The 12736-nt window shown below is 43.8% G+C and overlaps 1 protein-coding gene across 3 annotated transcripts in view; it reads left to right on the top strand.

Annotated features, from left to right (window-relative positions):
• The window catches only part of fars2 (phenylalanyl-tRNA synthetase 2, mitochondrial), a 147549-nt gene that overhangs the window by 33501 nt on the left and 101312 nt on the right, over positions 1-12736 (top strand). For all 3 annotated transcript variants that reach the window (XM_079489048.1, XM_079489049.1, XM_079489050.1), the window contains exon 3: positions 5968-6071. The gene's annotated coding sequence lies outside the window, so the exon portion shown is untranslated. The remainder of the gene's footprint in view (positions 1-5967; positions 6072-12736) is intronic.

Below are 12736 nucleotides of genomic sequence, written 5' to 3'. Positions count from 1 at the left end.
GTTTTTACAAAAATGTTGGCCATGGCAATGGGTGGGACTCTACAAATGATATGGTTCACTTTACAATTTACAATTGGTTACACTTTAAGCTTTTTGTCACAATGACTAAGCAAATAAAAAATGTACAGAACGTGTATTTGAACTTTAAGCATTTCTCCGATTTAATAGGGTAAAACACAGCAGAGCATTTCTGTGTTTAACCTCATGGACCCCTCGTGCTGTAAATGAGCCCATTGTGGCTCGGCTGTTTTTTAAGTGGTGCAGCCACTTCATTAACTAGCTTTGTGTGCCTGCCTGGCTGGCTGGGTGCCTGGGTCTGAGCACGAAAACAGCATTCGGTTGGTTTTCAAAACCAAGTGTCACTGTTGTGCAGCCTAACACACACACATACATATTAACTGTATATATGATAATTTCAGGTGTATCAGTACAGTACAGTACATGTAGAGGGACCCCCTGGGGTCCCCCACGTGGTAACTCTGTCATTTCTCAACCGTTTCGGACGCAGGGCGGCTCGCCGGAACAGGCCCGGCCCCCTGGGCGCGTTCCTGGAGGTCTGGATGTTCCGGGGACCCCCTGGAGACCCCCACGTGGTAACTGTCATTTCTCAACTGTTTCGGACACGGGGCGGCTCACCGGAACCGGGCCGGCACCCTGCGGGTCTGGAAGTTCCGGGGCCCTCCCGGGTACCCCCACATGGAGTTGCACCACTTACTTCACACGGGTGTGATTTTCAAAAATAGCAGATCTACAAGCTGGTAGCGCGGCACTCGGTGCCACGCTATGAGCTTGTAGATCTGCTATTTTTCAACCGCTAAATTATAACAAAATGCTTAAAACACCAAAAGAGGTTCCCGTCCAGAATGGGTTAAGGCATGTGGTTCTCAAAGTGTGGTCTAAATGGACCCAGTTTAAGGTCTGTAACGCTGAGAGTGTACAAATTAAACCAAATGGACCCTTCAAATGTGATCATTTGGTTCCATTTGTACGCTCTTAGAGTTATGGGGGGTCCATGAAATAAAAAGTTTAGGAACCACTGCTTTAAGGCGAAGTGAGCCCATTTGTGTTGAATAACGGCAGGAAATAATGGGCCTTTTAAGGCAAAGTGAGCCAAATTTGTGTTAGATGACAGAGTGTAATGTCCCTTTAAGGCAGTGTCCTCAGACACTGTATTCTACTTTTTTTTCCTTTTTTTTATATATAATCGCTAAAAGTTTTCTGTCAAACTGAAAAGTGTGCAGTAAGCATACTGGAAGACAGGTGTGTGACTGTGTGTGTGACTGTGTGTGTGTGCGACTGTGTGTGTGTACGACTGTGTGTGTGTAAGACTGTGTGTGTGTACGTGCATGCACATTGGCAGACAGGGTATTACTCTGCCATAATGTCAGGTTTGCAGGAACGGAGATAAACAAGATGCCACCGGCCCTCAAGGCCACGGCCTGGCTCTCTCTCTGTGTGTGTGTGTGCTTGTATCACTCTGCTTTTGAGGGCCAAATGTCCCCAAATACATAGTAGTATTTGAGAAATGGACATTGTGACCGTTTTCCTTACTTACAATTACAAAACAAAGGATTCCGTTTGATATTTATAGATTTATGGTTCAGGTTTACTTTGGGGGTTATAAGGCTTTACGACTTTTGACAATGAAGCCAATGCTGAAGTAATGAAAATGTGTGACCCAGCAGCTGGCACTGATTTGTTCAGGTTAGTTGTGTGGCGATGACACACCGGAAAATCGGCTACCGGTATGTTAGTATGTTTCGGCCGTTTAAGCTACTTTCAAGGCCGTCCTATTTCTGTCCTTCCAAGTACAGTAATACAAAGGGGTGTGTGTGTGTGCGCTTGTGTGGTGCACGTACGTACGTTTGACATTTGGTCAGTGTATGTCAGTGGGCAAATTTAAGTGTATGACCGTGTGTGTGTGTCTGCATGGAGCGTTGCACTTTTCATGATGTATCGATACTCTGTGCGTGTGTGTGTGTGTGTGTGTGTGTGTGAGACAGTGTGTAGTTGTGACAGTGAGGAGAAACAAATTGAGTGTATGAGTCAAACAGGACGCTGGCAGGGCAGAGATGCAGCCTCGGCACTTTCCTCCTCCACCCATAAAAATATACCTCATTCATACTGTCACACTCTCTCTCCGTGACTCTCTCTCTCTCTCTCTCTCTCTCTCTCTCTCTCTCTCTCTCTCTCTCTCTCTCTCTCTCTCTCTCTATCTATGTCTCGCTCCTTCATAGGGAGAGAGAGAGGGAGGGACTGAGTATTGGAGAGGGATGAACAGGGGGAACGTAGAAGACAAAGCGAGTAGGCGTAGGAGTGTGGATGTAAATCCAGTGCATTAAATTGAACAGAGGTCCTTCCAGGACTCTGTGGATTACATGAATGAGTGTAAGACCATCGGTCTGTGTCACGATTCATATCGTGACACGTCGTCGGAAGAAACCAACAAAGATGTGCTCTAAGCTCTGAGGAAAGTTAGCCTTCTGAGTAAAGGTATACCGTAGGTTCAGAGTGAACTTAGGCTCTGAGTAACGTTTGGCTCTATGCAAAGCTTGGCTCTGGCCGAAACTAGGCTCAGATAGTGAGCTAATGTCTGGGATAATGTCTGAATAAAGCTAGTTATATGAAGCTTAAGGCAAATTCCAATACCCCAAACCTCGGGACAGCAACTCTCACACGGTCACTCCAGCATGGCAGTATTACGGTGAAATTGCTGACCTGACGAAATATGTGACCATCTTGTGAACTTCACATACGTGGCCTAAATACCGCAAGGTTCGATTCTGCACACAACAAACAACAATGATTTACGTTTTTTTTTTAATGTTTTTTTTTTTGGCTTTCGCCTTTTATTTTATATTTTTTATGGAGGGACAGACAGTAGGCTGACAGGAAATGGGGAGAGAGATGGGGGGGAAGACATGCATTAAAGGCCGTCGGGATCGGGAGTCGAACCCGCGGCACACTGCCAGACTGGATTGCCAGCCAAGGTGCCTGGACCACTGAGCCATGGCCCAGATGATTTACGTTTTGACACTGACGTTATGTGATGTCTACACGATTGTCACCAATTTCAGCAGGTCACCTATTTCACGGTCACACCGCCATGCTCTAGTGAGTTCTTAGTTTATGATTCATGATAACTACTTTTTATATATGTGATGTATGCCATGCTTTTGTTATTGCTTAATGTAAATCGCTCTGGATTAAGAGCGTCTGCTAAATGCCTAAATTGTAAATTGTAATTGTAAATTGAGTGTGAGTGAGCGAGTGGCCGAGATATTGGGTATTGGAATTCAGCTTTAGTCCCTGATTAAACACCCCCAGGACACCCCTAATTTACACCCCTAACATCTTCACTTCGAATAGCCAATTGAAAGAAAGAAAGGATATAAACTTGGTTTTGATGCTGTTTACTTGTGTGGTAACATCATGCCATGAAAAGAGCTTTCCAAGCCTCTGAGAAAAAAACATACAGTATTGCTGTTGCCTATATGTTGTGGCAACCCAGGGGAGAATAGGCAAGATTCACAATAAAATAAGAGGCTCAGAGTCAGAATCAACATAAATTGTCTTTTATTAACGTGTTAGGGAAAGGGGAAAACGGGGCAAAACATCAACTCAGGGTTCCTCCTGTCTGGGGCTTGGGCTTTTAGTCCTGTGGGCAGCGCAGAGAGAGAGCTAGTGACTATATGGTATTCAGGGGGTGGAGAGTGCTGTAGGCTCTCCCTTGTGGAGTTCAGTCGGCTTGTGGAATATCCATCATACCAGCCTCCTCATGAACAGAGTGATTCCTGCTTCCTCACTCCTCCATTAGTCCAAACTGACTCCCCAGGCAGCTTGGGCGTCGGCTATTTAAAAGCTTCTGTTGATTGCCTTACTGGCTGCAGGTGCGTCCATGTCCAGGCTCCCATTGGCTGCAATACCTGTACAGGGTAATATACTCCCTCTATTACCTCCCCCAGCCTCCTTATGTGGGGAATAGGCCTGGCTGTTTCCCCTGGTTTGCCACAATGTGTATAAAAGGGGTTTCAAAGCAATCTCCAAGAACTTTTTTTTATGGCTGTCACACTAACCAGTAACCACAGTACTACAGAACCACAGCTGCATTGTCAGGTCTTCATTTTATATAGTGTATTTATACAGTAGGTGTTATAACATAGATCATTTTCCATACTGTTGTCCTAACTGTATAATTTATAGACCTTATAAATTAGTGGTGTGCAGCCACATTTTGGTGGACACCAAATGCGTTAGTTAGATGTTAAAACTGAGCTGCACAGGGTTTCCTCATCATGCTAAATGCACATAGGCCCACCTGCTTTCTCAGCTCTGACCAGTAGGGCTCAGCGCTTCAATGCTGGAGAGCCTCCCTGGGGGCTTGAGTTCAATCCAGGCACCAGAATGAGGAAGAAGGGCGGTTTAAGTGACTTTGAATATGGCTTGTATGTTGGTGACAATTTCAACAAATTGGGATTTTCACTCACAAGAGTTTCTGTCGCCTTTCAGATGTGTTGGGCGTGTCTAGCTTGATTTTCATCATTGCAACAGAGCTTGTTCCTTGTTGACCTGCCCATATGCCGTTGTATAAAATACGCCTCTCGATGTTGTGTACTCATACCTGACGAAGACCCACAGTGGTCGAAACGTTGTAACAAATAAAGAATCTTCCTGGGAGCTACAATTCAGTGTGCGGACATCCCTTCCTTTTTCATTGTACGTTTATTTTTGACCAGCACCTGTAGAATGTCTGGAGATGTGCGTGCTTCCTGTCGGAGCCTTTCTATCAGCTCACACCAGTTTAGCCATTCTCCTCTGACCTCTTGCATCGACATTTTCGGCCACAGAACTGCCGTTCACTGGATATTTTTGACATGGCTAGCAAGTTAGCGTTTGGGTGCCAACTTGCTAGGTAACAGACGTACGGTAATTGTTAGAACGCCAGAGAGGAACACCCTGGGGTGGGGGGGGGGGGGGGGGGGTGGCAGGGCAGGAACAACCCTCTGCCAATACCTGCAGAGACGATAGGGAGGCAGGATGAACGGAAATAGAGAGAACAAAGGAGAGATGAAGGACTCGCTGCCAAGAGAGAGAGAGAGAGAGAGAGATCTCTCTGGTGGAGAACAAGCCACCTGTTTCTGTAATGTTTTGAGGTTTTCCCCGGACACACACTGACACACACGCGCGCGCACATGCACACACGTCACGTACATGGTATCGTGGTGTGAGGTTTCCCTGGCTTCAATCCCACAATGCAGTGTGCCTGTGTGTGTGTGCGTGTGTTTCACACAGAGGGAGAGAGAATTTGCATTTATATGCCTCTGTCTCAATTAATGCATTTCTTATTAAGTGTGTGTTTTGTGTGTGTGTGTGTGTACGTGCATGCATGAGTGTATGAACCCACAGTGTGTGCGTTAGTATTCGTGTGTGAGCATACCGACTGCTCAATGTGGCTTCAAAGCAAACATTTGCCACAGGATTATTCTGATAATAAATTCTGAACAAAAATACATTTTGAATGATTTTGAGGTATCGCTACTTTTACTTTTTTGTTAAAAAGCTTTATTAATAAATAACAAGATACCTGATGGTATTTCTATAATCAAGTATCAAGTGTCCAAGTGAGGACTCATTTTTTCCCTTCATTTCTTCATTTACATGCAAGTTAAAAAGAAAAAAATCATACTTCTTCCAAGTATTTAGTAAGATCTTAGTACACACAATTGGTTATTCACAGTACGCCGTTCCCCTGATTGGTTGGGCTTCACATTCAAACCAGAAACCCTAAGCATGATTGGACAGTGGATGGTATGAATGGATTTAATTATTTTTTGGTGTGTGTGTGTGTGCGTGCGTGCGTGCGTGCGTGCGTGCGTGCGTGCGTTACATCCGCAGCTCCAGTATAAAGTGCATTGTCGTCCTTTCAGTCTGTGGTTCATATTTCTGCAATATTTCGTTTTTCTCCAGATTTTATGGAACACCAAGAAAAGATCTCTGCTGATTGGCCGGCTCGGGTATCCCACTGACCTCCCTGAGGCACACTGTGTCATCACTGTCTGTCCCTCAACAAGGTACATCTCACTAAATACACTGACACTGCAAAATCCTAGCTGGTAATTGGGCCGTGGTGCAATGTAACATTCACTTTTACTCAGGTTCTGTACTTGAGTACTATGTAAAGGAACTTTTACTTTACTTGAGTGTTTCCATTTTGCTACACTTTATGCATCTACTCCACTACATCTCGAGGATCTCGGAGGCAAATGTCGTACTTTCTCTTCTTGGAAAGTTAGCATGCTGAATATAATCCATTGTTCTTGCATTAATAAAGAATAAAATAAAAATACGTGAACTCTTGACCACACCTGCCTACGGATGATGTTGCCGGTCCACAGCACTCCTCTGAGACACAGAGTGAGTAGACAGAATACGGGCCTTTCTCGGCCCCACCTCTCTCCCTGTGTTTTAGGATCCAAGATGGCCGCAGCACCAGGAGGGGGTGGGGCAGAGGTGAGCGGGCAGGGTCGACATATGACCTTACTGGGCTGCACTCAAGACACTTGCCTTGTGTCTGACACCTCACTTGTGTCTGAACACAGCTTTGATGGATGTGTTCTGCCCCCCTCCCCCCATCAAACAAAATGTTTGGTCTTCCATTGGAAATGCATTGGAGTGGCTATTAAACACGGACACAAGACAAACGCAAGACAGGTGTCTTGAATTTGTCAAAGCAGCCCAGTAAGGCCACCCCCTCCTGGTGCTGTGGCCATCTTGGATCCTAAAAGACAGGGAGAGAGGTGGTGCCAGGAAAGGCCCGTATTGGTGAATAGGAAGATGAGGTTAACTTGAACATGGGTTTAGTGCTCCTTTTAATTCTTTCTGCGCCATCTACGAACATGTTCGGACCCCCTAGGCTAGCGTACGGCAGGTGCCAGCTACGTACATGTTCGTAGACAACCGTATACTCCATATGAAAGCGGCGACCGTCAATTTACCTTTTAGCATTGCTCCGGTTGCTATGCAACGCCTCCATCCCCTCCAGCTATGGGTTTTTTTTCCATTCAGCTCCATTGAGCCTCCATTTATAACGTGATTTTCAAATCCCTGTATCTCTAAAGCTTCGAGCGCTGTCCATGGTGAGCGCATCCCGATGATCATATTTAATTTGTGACTTTGTCTCGCATCGCTCCGGACATGCAACAGTTTCTGACGAGAGGTAAAGGTTATGAGTTAATACTAACGATCACTGTGCTCACAACAATAGCCCCCACCTCGCTGATAGCCAAGGTACAGTAGATGTGATGGAGGTAAGGTCACCGACATCATTTTCTCTATCATGCAATTCCAGATGGCAGATTTGCCGCACCATGGGAGCTGGAATGCATTGGAGTCGGTGAGAGCCAGGTGACCAGCTCATTAACAAACACTATTTCTGAATGACAGATCTTTCGTAAAGTAATAGCTTCTGGAAAATAACAGACATATAACACATTGTTGTCTGCTGTGTTGCTTTTCGATGTGTACACTGTGTCATTTTATAGAGGTATCTAAAGAGCAAAAAGTACATTTCTGAACATGCCATGTATCGCAAGACTGTCGTCCGCCGTTTCCTGTCTGGTACCCAAATCTTGTGATACCTGCTGCTGTTTAGATCCTCAAATATAATGATATAGGCCTACTACGATATGGGGCGACTGTGGCTCAGGAGGTAGAGCAGGTCATCCAATGATCCATGGGTCGGCGGTTCGAATCCCGGCTCCTCCTGTCTACATGTCGAAGTGTCCTTGGGCAAGACACTGAACCCCAAATTGCTCCCGATGTGCTGGTTGGTACCTTGCATGGCTTCCGCCGCAATCGGTGAATGAATGGGTGAATGTAATGCTATCTATGTAAAGCGCCTTGGATAAAGGCGCTATATAAATGCACCATTTACCATTTACCGTTTTTACTGTGCACTCTGTGCACATCGAAAAGCAAGTGATTAGAAAACAACCTGTGATATATCTTCTTTTATATTCCTGAACCGATTATATGACAAAGGTCTCAATTGTTCATAAATAATGTTTTGAGCTGGTCCAGCCAGCTCCATTCACTGCCATGTATTCATGGAACTTCCGGTGCGAGATTTGGCTCCCATGAAAGTGTCCATGAAAGTGCCCAGTCACGTGACCATGACCTTTCCTTCTCTAAGCTTCCTTGCTGATAACCCGGAAATGAAACCGAGGCTCATAGAGTGAACAGGTTAGGTGTGCCTATGCTACCACCAAGCGGGCAAAAATGTATGCCATTCTCGAGATCTCTCGTGGAAAGTTATTGAACCCTCCTACGCCATTTACGAGAACACGAGATTTGATAAAAGAGCATTAATCCAGAATTAATAGTTATTGCCTTAGCTTCCGTTTCTAGCCACTGCTTGCTTTTTTTTATTTAAAAACACATTGAGACTGCGTCTCTTTTTCAAGTGGGAACTGGCCAAGAGGCAGATACTTAATTACACTTCAAAGCTACATCATACATGTCAAGTTATATTAACAGCCAATAATAAATCCATGACAATACCTCCAGAAACCTATACAATATAACATTACTCAAAAATGGTACACTAACAATAACCATGTACAATAAGTTTTGCACACAAAATCACAAAGTACATTATGGACGGGAACCAAAAAACAATAGATATATGGGCATATGCGAAGGCTAGTACACATCCGAATGTGTAGGTGCTGGACTGTACATTTAAGATGATCCTTTTGAAACTTCTCAAGGGAACTTTCAAGGCCAATTTTAGTCTGGCTTGCAAGTCATTCCACGACCAGGGGCCAAAGAAACCGAGACACTTTCCCCCCCCCCCCCCCCCCCCCCCCCCCAGATTTAAAGTCTTCCATGGTAGAAACTCCCATAGTGTTTTTTTAGGGCTCAGAATGGGATAAAGTACGATGTTGCCATTGCAACCATATAACCAATGCTTCTATCGCTAGAACATGGCCCTGGCTCGAAAATGGCCGATTATCACTTCTGCGTCATTTGGCCTGATAATGGCTGCTCTTCTCTGCTTATTTCGTGCATTCTGTTGGCACTGGCCTCCCGTGACCGCCTATGGCAACGGGAGGGAATGTGTTAATGTTATACTTTCCACCACTGCCAGCATTGAGATTTACACCGCATGCTCGGGCTGGGGTGGTATGGAATTTTTATTACCATGCTGAAAAAGCAACACATCCCTGAGGAGTATAAATTAAGTCCCTCTTCCACACTGTTGTCATCTGGGAGTTTACCAGCAGTGACCTCGTTCAAAAGTCTACTTATTTCCGAAACAGCAGCTCCGGCTGTAATCCGTAACGGAGGGTGACTTCACTGACTTGTAAATCCTAAATGTGATCTTTAGATTGGACATAGTTGCTCCCACAGCGGGCATTTTTTACCCCCCCCATAAACGTGGCATATTGCCATGTCCACGCGTTGACATTTTACCACGCAATGAAATGGCACTAACTAACTGCAACTGTTTATGACTCAGTTGAATCCCACAGAGCTGAAGGGACTGTTTTGTCCTCAAAAGCCCTTGAATTGGAGGGAAGACAGTCAGTGATGATGACAATGCATTGTGCCAAGTGTCTGCAGTGAGACCTTAATTTACAACACCTGTCCACAGGAGGAAAAAGGAGATTAGGAAGAGAGAGATAATTGTATAAACTATATACACAAGAATATAAAACATAATGTCCTCATCAGCCAGAAAACAGTTTCAGAGAAGAGGGAACATAATGAGGATAAAGAGGAAGGACATAATTCATCCCTGGAGGGACATTTCAGGTGTCATAACGGCAACAACACAAAGAATGAAACTCAAGAACCAAACCAGGAGAACTAAAATAATATTTTGGCTTAGATGCTGCCACTTAACCCATTTAGGCCTGACCTCGAAATTTAAAACAAATCTTCTAAATCCTCCAGTTTTCTGAAATAAATATTTTCACGATTTTTCAAAAATAGCAGACCTACAAGCTCGTAGCGCGCCACTCGGTGGCGTGCTATGAGCTCGTAGATCTGCTATTTTCCAATAGCTAAATTATAACAATGTTTAAAACACCAAAAGGGGTTCCCGCCTAAAATGGGTTAATATCTGCAATGGGTCTCTGCATGAAGTATGTACCGTATATCAATACATATATTCATATATACATATTCATACTGTACAGAATACTGTGATTATATGAATACTGTATGTACACGGTCTATGAATAAATATTAAGTCTATCAACAGTTATCCTATAAGAAGCGTGTGTCATGCACTGTTGAGCAATATTATACATCAGTAAGTCCAGTAATAATGTAATTTGACCTCAAACTAATTGCAAAAAATACTGTACAGGCCATTTTCAACACTTTCCCCTCAAGACAATTCCAGGCAACTTTTTTTTCTGTTATTCAGGATATATTGAAGATACAAAATCAGCTGAGTTTGTTTTTTTTGCAATTAGATTGAGGTTGATCCTGTATTTTCTATAGAGTTCCTGTACTAAAACAGTGCGTAAGAGTCAGTCCATGCACTAGGCAGTAATTAATTGTCAGTCACAGTCAGTGCATGTCTTAGAATGTCTGCTGCTGCACCAGCGCAGATTCTAGGGGTTTGAATGCAGCCTGTGTGCATCCGGCTTTGCATGTCAAGCGACTTTACACTTAGATTGACGGGCTGCTGCTGCACAGCCTCTATACCAGTAAGACGCCTGAGGGCAAGAAGCGACGTCGCCCCCAAAAAAGCGAGGTCGCTTGCACTGGGCACAATATATGGGTGCTTTCCCGAATTATGGGGATTTTGAGTGACAAAAATGTATGGTGATTTTGAGTGACAAAAAACCCAAGATTTCATAGTTAACACATGTATAACGCTGACGAAGGCTATACGCCGAAACGCGTACGTTGTGCTGTCTGCTCTGCAGCATACTGTGCGAATATAAAATAATAAAAAGTGCCTTAAACCAAATGACATGTCCGTGAGTGCTTAGAGAATTTCTTGTATAGTTAACACATGGGCTTAATATCAGGGATCTCCATATATGGGCTTAATTGCGACAGCAGGTCGCATTTACTATGATATGATCCCTGATTTACTATCATCATGATGTCATAGTGATGTCACGAGACCTGGGCACAATTTATGGGGGCTTTCCCCATGTATGGGGATTTTACGATCATCCCTGATGATGTCATAGTGATGTCACGAGACCTGGGCACAATATTCTGTGCCCAGGAATGTATGTGACGATTGTGAGTGACAGATTGAGTGACGATTGTTTGTGAGTGACGGGGATTGTGAGTGACATGACGTGACGAAAAACGCAAGGTTTCATAGTTAACTGCGACCTTTGGTCACAATTAACTGCGATTAACTGCAATTCTGTCTCTCTGGAGTGGTATGTTTGCTGTCTTTGACTCACAATACTGTATATCAAAAGTAACAAAAATGGCGCATGTGTAGGCTGGACAGCTACTAGATAGGAGTTAAAATATCCAGACCTCTTTCTCTCCCCCGCCCATTCTTTCAACCTTTTATTCAAACATTTCTGAGGGATCATTGAGGGAGATCCTCATTTGGAATCATGCCGAGATTATAGTTCAAAGGTCAATGTAAGAAAAACAAAAGGCAATATGTTGCCAACAGTCAGTTAAAACCGTTAATGAACGGATATTAAAACATGGGCATTCACTTTAAGGTCATGTTGGAAGAGGTTCCAAGACCCTGGCGCATCAATGCTGACAGCAGTCTGTCCCAGATCAGATCTGACACCCAGCCCATCATATCATACAGGACACAGTGATGAGTACTGTAGTAGTTGTCACAAGTCATAAACCTCAGAGCCGAGTCTAAGGGCTGGAGTGTGGAGGCAGCTAAATGTCAATAAATCAAATTAGATGGGGGGGGGGGGGGGGGGGGGGGGGTAGTCTTCCTCCAATTCTGTATGGAAGTGGTAGTTTTTTGGGTTCTTTGCCTCGCACATTTTTATATAACTAAAGCTGTAAAGTGAGCTGACAGGCCATTCTTCATGTCACTCAATCAAGTCACTTTATTTCAAGAGACAGATCGATGCCAAAAAGAGGAGTTTTGTGATTTTAGTTTACATACTATTTTTAGAGGAATGTCATGTGTTCTACCTGCACAGCCTTTGTGATCTACTGGTAGCCTCATATATTTTTTGCTTGCTGTTAGTCACTTTTTGGTCAAATTGAAAATTTTGCCAAACAATAAGGCACAATGATGTAGCAGTGTTGGGAGAGACCCAAAACTGCTACATCATTGTGCCTTATTGCTTATGTCCTAAGAAAACCAGAATGCTTGTTACATTCCAAAAATGGCAATAATGCTATGAGGCTTCTTGTTTGACTTGGGCAGAAATGATTTTGAATGTAACAAGCATTCTGATAATAATAGGCTGGCAATAAGGCAGGCAGTTAGGCAGATATAAAGGCAGATTGACATGATTTAGGAAAAACAAGTGTTTTAATCTCTCCTTTCCTTATCAACAATATTGATAAGCTATGTACCTGATTAAGACAATATATTGTATTTGTTTCTCACTGTACATAATTATTATTTTACCATATTATTTACTCTCTTACTTAATATATTATTGCGACTGTAGGTCTCAGTTTACTATGAAAACCTGCATTTCATGTCAGTAAGTCAGTCTGAACCTCATATCGTGATACGTATCGAATCGTGAGTTGAGCGTAT

Source organism: Electrona antarctica (genome assembly GCF_951216825.1).
Source record: "Electrona antarctica genome assembly, chromosome: 20".
NCBI lineage: Eukaryota > Metazoa > Chordata > Actinopteri > Myctophiformes > Myctophidae > Electrona > Electrona antarctica.
This window is presented reverse-complemented; position numbering and strand designations above follow the sequence as displayed.